Source organism: Silurus meridionalis, chromosome 28, assembly GCF_014805685.1.
Source record: "Silurus meridionalis isolate SWU-2019-XX chromosome 28, ASM1480568v1, whole genome shotgun sequence".
NCBI lineage: Eukaryota > Metazoa > Chordata > Actinopteri > Siluriformes > Siluridae > Silurus > Silurus meridionalis.
The window spans coordinates 810,001-820,000 of NC_060911.1; the positions used below are offsets into that span (position 1 = coordinate 810,001).

At 43.9% G+C, this 10,000-nt stretch overlaps 1 long non-coding RNA gene across 2 annotated transcripts in view; it reads left to right on the forward strand.

Moving 5' to 3' along the window:
* The window catches only part of LOC124381240, an 8,187-nt gene extending 49 nt beyond the window's left edge, over positions 1-8,138 (forward strand). The window contains exons 1-3 of one of the 2 annotated variants that reach the window (XR_006924811.1): positions 1-25; positions 6,261-6,477; positions 8,014-8,138. The exon at positions 1-25 is cut by the window's left edge and continues 49 nt beyond it. This is a non-coding gene — a long non-coding RNA (uncharacterized LOC124381240). Of the gene's footprint in view, positions 26-4,065; positions 4,098-6,260; positions 6,478-8,013 lie in introns of those variants that run through there. The other variant, XR_006924812.1, reaches the window with a different exon arrangement.
* The last annotated feature ends 1,862 nt before the right edge of the window (positions 8,139-10,000 follow it).

Here is a 10,000-nt window from a genome sequence, read left to right on the forward strand (position 1 = left end):
TATATGCGCAGTCACGCGCAGACCGGTAATGATCTGATGACGTTACACACACACCACCACAATCATCATCATCATCCACACACACACACACACACACACCATCATAATCATACTACACACACACACCCATCATAATCATACTACACACACACACACACACACACACCATCATAATCATACTACACACCCACACACCACCATCATCATATACACACAGTCATAATCATACTACACACACACACACACACACACACACACACACACACTCCTGAGGCTTTCTGTATTCTGTAGAAAATAAACATATTAAACTACACAGGCAGTGTTTTTGGGGTCCTCGAGTTGAGAGATGAAGATGTAGAGATGTTTCTGTGCTGCTCATAGTTACTCTGATCACACAGGAGTGCTCAGTCAGTGCTCCTGCTGGAGATGGTGTATGTGGAGGTGCAGTTGTGGCTCCAGTGAAAGGAGACGTGTTGAATTGTTTAGTGATGATGTTCATGGTGACTGTATGAGATCCTGTGTGTGATGCAGCGCTCTGTTCTACTGCACTTCTCTATTATACTGGTTTATACATGTGACGTCATGATGACGTAGGAGGAGGACTGATTCAGGCAGAACATCTCTGTAGATGTGGGGGTGAAATACACGACTTGATACTGATATTATTTGTATACACAGAGATACCAGTCAGATGTGTGTGTGTATCACTTTAGTGACAGATCAGTGCAAATATTCAGCTACTCGAATGAACACGTGACCTGCAGTATCTGATTCTTACTTTTACAGACTGCAGCTTATTATAAACTCCAAATAAACTCCCAGCATCCAAACTTTACCAACACCAACCATCACTTACTCCTGCTGTAACATGAACCTCCTCCATCATGAGTGAACCTTCTCCATCAGTCCTCACCTACAGCAGGAGAGAAGCTCCGCCCACTGAGCACCAACACAACCGACTTACTGATCATTCAACAGCACTGCTCTTATTATTTACCTTTATTATGTGTTTCAGTCTCTCTTAACTTCATTCCCCAAGTCCCGAACACCGGAAGCGGTCAGGGCTCGCTCTCTCTCTCTCTCTCTCTCTCTCTCTCTCTTACACACACACACTTCCGCTTCTGCTTCTGTGCTTCATAACGGTCGAAAACGAACCGTTTGCATTGTACGCTGCTGCCACCTGCAGGTTACTTACTGCTACTGCAGCACCAACAACACCAACAGCACCCCCCACGATCATTGAGGATGAGACACAGAAGATCATCGCTGAAGAAGCGGCGGTTCCCAGACTGCTGGATCCAAGCACATTGATGGAAAGTTGAATGGAAGGAAAAAATTCAAGAATTTGTGGAGATTCACAAAGAGTGGACTGCAGCTGGAGTCAGTGCTTCAGGAGCCTCCACACACAGACGTCTCCATGAGCTACAACTGACTCATTCCTCGTGTTAAGCAGTTCCTGAACCAGAGACAACGTCAGAGGTGTCTTACCTGGACAAAGCACAAAAAGGACTGGACTGTTGCTCAGTGGGACAAAGTTGTCTTTTCAGATGAAAGAAAATTTTGCATTTCATTTGGAAATCAGGGTCCCAGAGTCTGGAAGAAGAAAAAGAGAGGAGAAACACAGAATCCGAGCTGCTGGAGGTCCAGTGTAAAGTTCACACAGTCAGTGGTGGTTTGGGGAGTCGTGTCATCTGCTGGTGTTGGTCCACTGTGTTTTATCAAGTCCACGTTTAGCACAGCCATCTACCAGGAAGTTCTAGAGCACTTCATGCTTCCCTCTGCTGACCAGCTTTATGGAGATGCTGATTTCATTTTCCAGCAGGATCTGGCACCTGCCCACACTGCCAAAAGCACCAGAAGTTGGTTAAATGACCATGGTGTTGGTGTGCTTGACTGGAGCAAACTCACCAGACCTGAACCCCATGGAGAATCTCTGGAGTATTGTCAAGAGAAACATGAGAAACAAGAGACCAAAAAATGCAGATGAGCTGAAGGCCACTGTCAAAGAAACCCGGGCTTGCAAACCACCTCAACAGTGTCACAGTCTGATCTCCTCCATGCCACAGACTGATCACCTCCATGCCACAGTCTGATCTCCTCCATGCCACAGACTGATCTCCTCCATGCCACAGGCTGATCACTTCCATGCCACAGTCTGATCTCCTCCATGCCACAGACTGATCACCTCCTTGCCACAGACTGATCTCCTCCATGCCACAGACTGATCACCTCCATGCCACAGACTGATCTCCTCCATGCCACAGACTGATCACCTCCATGCTTCACTGGAGTTGTGTGAGGTCCCCTCCTGCTTTAAACTCTCCACAATCATCCCAGTCCCCAAGAAACCCTCCATTACTGGACTGAATGACTACAGGCCTGTCGCTTTGACATCTGTCGTCATGAAGACCTTTGAAAAGCTGGTATTGGCCCATCTAAAGAAGGTGACAGAACAGCTGCTGGATCCCCTACAGTTTGCATACCGAGCAAACAGATCGGTGGATGACGCAGTCAACATGGGGCTAAACTACATTCTGCAACACCTTGACTGCCCAGGAACATATGCCCGGATTTTGTTTGTTGACTTTAGTTCGCTTTCAATACAATAATTCCGGGAATCCTCCACTCAAACTCCTAAACCTTACTATACCCCCTGCCATCTGTCAATGGATCACCAGCTTCCTGACAGGCAGGAAACAACAGGTGAGACTGGGAGGTGTTACCTCCAGTATTCAGACAGTCAGCACTGGTGCTCCTCAGGGGTGTGTCCTTTCCCCACTGCTATTCTCCCTTTATACGAATGACTGCATATCAAGTGACCCAACTGTCAAACTCCTGAAATTTGCAGATGACACCACGCTCATTGGACTAATCCAAGATGGTGACGAGTCTGCATATAAGCAGGAGGTGAAGCAGCTGGTGCTATGGTGCAGTCAGAACAACCTTGAGCTAAACACACTCAAAACTGTGGAGATGATAGTGGACTTTAGGAAACATCCTTCAACACTACTCCCCCTCACAATATCCAACATTCCTGTGTCACCTGTGGAGAACTTCAAGTTTCTGGGCACTACCATTTCCCAAGACCTGAAATGGGAATCAAACATAAACTCGATTCTGAAAAGGCCCAGCAGAGGATGTACTTTCTAAGGCAATTAAGGAAGTACAGTCTGCCACAGGAGCTGTTGATACAGTTCTACACTGCAGTCATTGAATCTGTCCTGTGCTCATCAATCACCATCTGGTTTGGAGCAGCAACAAAACAGGACAGAAACAGACTGCAGAAAACTGTTAAAACAGCAGAAAAATCATTGGTGCCCCCCTGCCCACTCTCCAGGACTTGTACCATACAAGAACCAGAAACCGGGCAGGAAAAATCATTAATGACCCTTCACACCCTGGACACAACATCTTTCAGCTCCTCCCTTCTGGCAGGCGCTACAGAACTTTGTTCACTAAGACTGCCAGACACAGGAACAGTTTCTTTCCCCAAGCAATCACCCTCACTAACAACTGACCATAATTATATTCCCTGCTCACATCTATGAGTACTGCACAGAACTGTCACTCATCACATTATCTGTATATGTTGCACACACTATTGCTTCTATATACTGTACAAAGTTTTATAGTAAACTCTCTCATCATACCTGACACACAATACTGTCATTTGCACTACCATGCACTCCCACACTTTATGTACATTACTGGTCTGTATCCCTATTTATTACCCACACTGTCTATACTGTCTCATATTGTCTGTATTGTCTGTATTGTCTTGTATAGTCTGTTTTTGTCTTGTTGTGTCTGTTTTGTCATGTATAGGTTTTTATTTATGTCTGTACTTTTGAGAGTAACAAACAGCTGGAACCAAATTCCTTGTGTGTGTCAACACACTTGGCCAATAAACCTGATTCTGATTCTGATTCTGATGCCACAGACTGATCTCCTCCATGCCACAGACTGATCTTCTCCATGCCACAGGCTGATCACTTCCATGCCACAGTCTGATCTCCTCCATGCCACAGACTGATCTCCTCCATGCCACAGTCTGATCACCTCCATGCCACAGACTGATGATGTTCAATGATGTTGAGGTCAGAACTCTGTGGAGGCCAAAACTATCACTTCCAAGACTCCTTGGTCTTCTCTATGCTGAAGATAGTTCTTGGGCTGTGTGTTTGCAATTATTGTCATGGTAGTAGTAAAGTTTGGTTCTTAACCCAGTTTGAAGCTTCTACACAGCTGTTTCTGTTTCACTTCATCACTGGATTTTAACCTACAGATGAAAGTGATGATCATCAGCACCTTCGTGGTAGAATTGGTTCATCATACACCTGATTTTGATTCCACAAAATCCTACAAACCCCCTGACTTTGTGCAAGTGTACAGATTGTGGAGAAGGAAGAACTGAAAACCAAACAGTGTCACAACAAATTCTGATCTGATTTTGTGTGTGTGTGTGTGTGTGTGTGTGTGTGTGGACAGACAGACTGATTCACAGACAGACAGAGAGACAGTAAGGCCAATCAGACATTTTGTTATTCAGTGTGAGCACCAATCAGAACCTGGCAAACCAGTGGCACATTAACAAGCAGTTCACATACCTGCAGATTTGACTGATTATAATTATACACTGGGGCGTGGCCTGTGGGTGTGGCCTGTGGGCGGGGTATTATGTGTAGTGATAGGAGTGTAGTTAATGCTGTTACGCAGGAAGTTTCTCTGTGGTCTAAATCACATCAGGACCTGGAATAGATAGATTACAGAAAGAGAATGAAGGAGGGAGGAGAGAGAGAGAGAGAGAGAGAGAGAGAGAGAGAGAGAGAGAGAGTAATGCATGAAGAGAGAGGAAGAGAGACAGAGGAATGGTGAGAAAGTGGGGTGGAGAAATAGAGAGAGAGAGAGAGAGAGAGAGATATGGAGAGAAATACAAAGGAAGATAAATGAAAAGGGGATAGAGTAAGGCAAAGACAGATGGATAGATACAGAGAGAGAGAGAGAGAGAGAGAGAGAGAGAGAGAGAAAGTAATGGATTGTGCCAAAATGCAGCAGCAGTGCAGTGGTGAGAGCAAACACTGCAATGCAGGGCATGTGAGATATATAGCATGAGCGAGGGAAGAGGGGAAGAGTGAGAGAGGAGGAGAGAAAGGATTGGAGGAAAAAAAGAGAGAGAGAGAGAGAGAGAGAGAGAGATAGTCCTGCATTATAGGGGCATGTGTGTTATACTCTGTCCTCTCACTCTATCTGTCATAGCGCACTGCAGTGATAGGAGACAAGCTATGTGTGTGTGTGTGTGTGTGTGTGTGTGTGTGTAAAGAGAGAGAATGGGAGAGAGAGAGAGAGAGAGAGAGAGAGAGAGAGAGAGATGAAGGACAAGGAATAAACACAGGCTCTTATGAATGTCTGCACTCACACCTTTTCTGCTCTGTCTGTGGTCCTGACATTGGAGACAGCAAAAGAGAGAGAGAGAGAGAGAGAGGAGAGAGAGAGAGAGAGAGAGAGAGAGAGAGAGAGGGAGGAGAGAGAGAGACTTTGACTCTTCACACACCTTTATTTTTATGCCACTTTGTTAACATTCCTCCTTAGTACCTAAACTATTGATAATATTGTTAGAATGTGCATTTAACAAGTAAATACATAAATACACAGGTGGATGAACATTTACATAAATATTTAAATATGTAAATAGGTAAAAGGAGAAGGTCAAATTAATGAATAAATACCAGTGTGTGCGTAAAAAGTAAAAAAAAAAACAAATAATAATTAAAAACTGCTTATGCACAGATTAAAAACACACACTTGGATTAAATGAGGACACACACATTAAAACATCACAGATTTAAAGCAGTTGATGATCCTGGTCCAGTGTGAACACGACATCATTCAGTGCCCAGGCATGAACAAAAACATCCAGATTGTGTGTAGTGTAAAACAGATGAACTCCAGCCTGAGCCTGGCAGATATTAATGCTTTAACCATCACCTCAGGATCTACTGTACCTTCACCTCTGAGTTTTCTTTTCCTGGTGAACCAGATTACCAGATTTAATTCTCCTGTTAGGAAGTTAATAAGGCAGATATGTTTTATTGTCTGTACTCATGTATTTGGGCCTAAAGATTTAAAAAAGTCCCTCTGGACTTCGAAAACGAGTGTCCTGGCTGTTAGAACAGATCTGTAGAAAAGTATCTTAATTCCGTGTTGCACAGTCTGGTTAAAAACAGATCCACGTCGTATTTAAAAACGTATGCTTTTCACAGAAGGGTGTGAGATGTCTGAAGGTCTGAAGGTCCTGATTCTGGTTTGTATGGATCAGACCCTGACCCCCCTCCTGGACTGGGAGGTAGAGTGCAGCAGCTTGTATCCAGTGCTGTCCAGCCCAGAAGAATTCAGTGAAAAACTTCTCTAACGCCTGCACAATGCTTCTATGGAGATTCCATCAAAACCACAAACACACACTACAGTAACCTCATTAAGGTGCGTAATTTCTCTGCTATGGCGAGCATCCAGCTCATTCAGTGTGTGAAGTGCGACATGTTTAGTTAGTCTTTCTTCGTTGTTAATGATAAATTTATCTGGGAGAAGTGTAAGTTAGTTTGCTCTTTGACAGAGAAGATCTTACATTAGAGGAGCGCATCCAGAGTCTAGAGAGCAATAGTGAGTGCGAGAGCAGTCTAGGTTCTGCAGGGGAAAGTCTGGATGCCCTAGGTGGAGTTAGCATTTCCCCGACTCCGGCATTAGAGCCCTCGCAGGGAAGCGAATGGGTGACGACTCGGCAGCATACACGCAAAGCCAAAGCTAATGTTAAGGCTCACCCACAGGAGCACCATTCCTCTCCGCTTCACATGTCCAACAGGTTTGCTCTCCTCAGTGAAGCATCAGCTGAGAAACCTGAAAGAGCTCTGGTTATAGGAAACTCTATTTGAGGCACATTTAGCTAGACCTGAAGGGGCACCAGCAGCACAGGTCAGGTGTATACCGGGAGCCAGGGTGCCGGACATAGCAGGTCAGCTTAGGTTTTTAGGAAAGCACAGGTTCTCTAAGATAGTTTTTCACATAGGAGCTAATGATAAACACCTTCGACAGTCAGCGGTTACCAAGAGTAATATTATAGAGGTGTGTAAATTAGCGAAGGCAATGTCCGATGCAGTAACATGCTCTGGCCCCATCCCAATGTGACGTGGCAATGTAATCTACAGCAGGTTATGGTCGCTGAACTGCTGGATGTCCAAGTGGTGGTCCAAAAACAATGTGGGATCATAAATAATTGGAGAAATTTTTGAGGGCAAGGCTGGCCTGTTAGGGTGGGACGGTATCCAGGTGCTGCTCTCATTTCTTGTAAAATAGGTCATAGTCTCAGAAAAGCACTAGTTAACAAGTGACTGTCCAGAGCCAAGGCCAGGGAGCAGACAGACAGGCTAAACCGAACATCTGCTAGCTGCATAGATTTGTCACTCAGGATCCACCATATTAAGACTGTGTCTGTCCCCCGAGTGAAACCAAAATGTAGAAATTCTTAGAAAATCTAGTTAAATAACGTTATTAAGATTAAATTAAATAGGACTGAACGCACAGCAGCACCTCTGATCTAAAGATAGTATTGTTGAATATTAGATCTCTCACAGGGACGGTTTCTCATTAACGCCTTGAGTGGTTCCATAAAATTCCGGAGTAAGAACGGGAGGTTTGCGGAGGGATTTGGACTGTAGTTAATATCAACAGTCTGCTACACTGACTCAGGACTACAGTTTACTCTGCTCTCTATCACTGCACCCACATCCCCACTTGACTCCACCTGGAAGTACTGGAGGTACTTTCCATGCCAGTCACCTATTACTCTTCTCCCAATTTACTTTTGCTGATGACTTTTTCATAGTTAAATAAAATATCTGTTAAAACTGATACGTCACTGTCACCTTTAAAAATTACTATTACATCACCGGCATAAGCAGAGAAAGTGATTGGTCTGATTTCAAAACCATCAATACAAAATTCTTGTTGTTTTTCTTTCAGCTGGCAAGGTAGCAGCTGAATTGCCGAGGTGAACATCTGACCTGATAGCGGGCAGCTCTACCTGATGCCCCTGTGCACATGGACTGGGTAGCTTAGCCCAAACCCCCACCTTTAACAGTGCAGCAGCTCCAGTATTAAAAAGTATTAAGTCAAGTCAAGTCAAGTGAAGTTTATTTCTATTGCATTTTTCACAACAGACATTGTCTCAAAGCAGCTTTACAGAATGTAAGAGTTAAGGTGAACGATGAGTATTTATCCCTGATGATGAAGTCTGGGGTGACTGTGGTGAAGGAAAAACTCCCTTAGATGTTGTGAGGAAGAAACCTTGAGAGGAACCAGACTCAAAAGCAGAACCTCATCCTCATCTGGGTGACATCAAGAGAGTGATTATAGTCTTTAAACACTACAGAACACTGGAGAGTGAGAACTAACATGAGCACTGGAGTGTGTGATTATGACTGATGTTCTTTCTACAGTCTTTTACAGTCAGTTGAATTTGTGGAACCAGGAGCTACTGAGCAACTCATAAAATATCTCAACATTTAAGATCATCACAGATCCAACACCAGCTTCTCCATGCTAGAGCCATTAAACAGTCGAGGTGTCCAAACTCTACATGAGGTGAAATCCAAAGGGCGCTAGATGGGCTCATGGTACCCTTTAAATAAAATTCTCACCTAAACCAAAAGCTTTAAGGGTTTCAAATAAATATTTATAATAAACTCTGTCAAAGGCTTTTTCCTGGTCTGTAGAGAACAGTCCCACATCTGTATTACTGTCGCTGGCTGATGTAATTATGTCACGTACATGGAAAAGGTGGTCCATTACTGCTCTGTTTGGTACACAGTATGTTTGGTAGTCATTAAGAATGTGATCTAAAACCAGTTTTAGTCTGTTTGAAAGAATCTTATAGTCGGTGCACAGCAGTGATACTGGTCTCCAGTTCTTCAGAATCCTGAGATCCCCCTTTTTTAGGTAATGAGGATTAAACGGCTCTTCTGCAGCTGATCGGCAGCTCGTTTTTGTGTTATTCGTCCTGTGAACTTGAAACAAGCCATCTTTTAATAAAAACCACAAATGTTTGTAAAATTCAGAAGGAAGTCTGTCTATTCCCAGAGACCGTCCAGTGGAGAGCTGACATTTCCCCAGTTGAATCTCTGGTTCTAGACGGCATCTCTGTACATCTGTTAGCCTTGGTAGATCCTTCAGTAGCTCCTTCATGCAGTTGAGATTGCACTCACCAGCACTGAACAGATCCGTGTATAAGTCTTTTGCGATATCCCTCATTTTTTAGGGATCGGATGTTGAAGCCCCATCTGGCAGTTTCAGGTGCAGCATGACTTGCCTTTCTCCTTCTTTGCTCTCCAAGTAGATTTGCGTTTTTTTAAATTTAGAAATCTATTAACATAAGGGGAAAAGTTCTGAACCTCAACAGTTTTACCAAACATTTCATCTAGAAAGTGGTTGATTTCCTTTATGGTGTAAAACTGTTTATCTCACTGTATTGAGGTGACATCAGACGTCTCAGAGAGACTGTAATCATCACACATCTCATCAGTTCCATCACTTAAATCTGCCAGTTCTCCCCGGGGTAGAGAGGAGTGTTCCACACCTTCACTGCTGCCGACTTCAACCTCACACTTAACATCGCCACCAACAGCTCCACGGTCCACACACACCTTCACATTATCATTCCCACTGTCACAGACTCTTACTGCAGTTTCATCACAGTGTGTGTCTGTTTTCTCCTTTATTTGTGTCAGAATAGGTTCAGCTCCGCGATTTTCACATTCACTAGTTTTTTCTGTTGCGTTCTTCTCACTGGCTGCTGGAGCCACACTGGGACCAGGTGCTTCATTTCACGTTATATTTCCAGTTGTGTATCCGGTTTCATTTACAGTTTCATTTACAGTTCTGTTAACTTTATGTGGACACGTTTTTTTGTGCCCTAAATCTCCACACTCAAAACATTTTAAACTGCCGGTAC